The following is a 1,159-nucleotide window of genomic DNA, read 5'->3' as shown; positions in this document are numbered from 1 at the left end:
AAAAAAAAAAAAAAAAAAAAAAAAGTTAAAAAAGCTGTAAAAGTCAGTAATTATCTAGAGGGTACTAGACCTTTATCAAAATAATTATTGCTTTTGAGCAAAGAGGTTTTTCGTTTTTTTAAATTTAAAGACTACGTAGAAAATAAGGAAAATAAGAGCCCCATTCAACTGCAAACTCATATGCTGGAAAGCTAAGGGGAGATTTGATCCCCTTTCCCGGTAAAGCAAGCGCGTAGAGGGCAGGGACGTATGACTCCGCCGGTGCATTCAGTGAGCGGCGCAGCGCTCGTCTCGCAGAGGAGCTCCGTCACCTCTGGGGAGCATTTCTGGCTTTCCCAAGGTCAGGCTCCTCTCCTTCGGGCCTGCACGGCAGGCTGTTCATAGCCCTATTCTAGCATTTATTAAAGCATTGCAGTCAAAGAAGTTTTCCACGTCACCCGGTTCTTTAACAGGAAACACGTGTTTTACCACCTAGACTGTGCCAGGCGATTGACATTAATTCACTCAATCCTTAAAGCTTTTCGGATAGTCCTAATTTTCAGAAATTTAGGCTCAGAAAGGTTAAGTGCCCAAGGTCATAGAGTGAATTCATCGCAAAGTCAGAATCTGGTTGCAGATCGGTCTACTTTCAAACACAACACGTTACTGTTAACCCTGGGCCAGGTTTGTTCACCTTTACATCCTTAGCCCCTAGCCTAGCTCCTGGCACAGAATGTTTACAAGTCATGCATTAGTTGTCAGTTGTGTGTAAAGTTTTCTTTTGTAAACGGTAGAGAAATGCGCTAATTACAAGCCGATCGAAAGTAACTTAGGAGAACGCGCCACTCTTATCCTCCTCGTTTCTCCTAGACTCCCACCTCAATGGTGGTTAACGTGACCACTCTAGACTCTGGAGGACTCAACGAGACCGGCCAATCATTAGTCCACCGCATATCACGTGATCGGAAGTTCGACTTGCTATTGGTTGATAATGGTAAAGCCCGCCCAGCCACTTCCGGTCTAGTCCTTTAAGTAAAAGCCGTAAGCTTTCAGCAGTCTTTCCGCAACTGCGAAGCTGGGGAGGTGAGGTGTGGTCTGGCTCTGTTCTGTATGGGCGCCGAGGCTCGGGGCCCGGGAGAAGGGGGAGGCGGGAGGGTGGCCGTCTATGATGACATTCCAA

General features: G+C 46.3%; 1 long non-coding RNA gene across 1 annotated transcript in view; it reads left to right on the top strand.

Moving 5' to 3' along the window:
- The first annotated feature begins 1,000 nt into the window (after window positions 1-1,000).
- Window positions 1,001-1,159, top strand: part of LOC103603262 — a 1,171-nt gene continuing 1,012 nt past the window's right edge. The window contains exon 1 of the long non-coding RNA XR_551596.1: window positions 1,001-1,062. This is a non-coding gene — a long non-coding RNA (uncharacterized LOC103603262). The remainder of the gene's footprint in view (window positions 1,063-1,159) is intronic.

The sequence above is a fragment of the Galeopterus variegatus genome, unplaced genomic scaffold (genome assembly GCF_000696425.1).
Source record: "Galeopterus variegatus unplaced genomic scaffold, G_variegatus-3.0.2 Scaffold4525, whole genome shotgun sequence".
NCBI lineage: Eukaryota > Metazoa > Chordata > Mammalia > Dermoptera > Cynocephalidae > Galeopterus > Galeopterus variegatus.
Note: the sequence above shows the minus strand (reverse complement) of the source record. Positions and strands in the feature narration are given on the sequence as shown.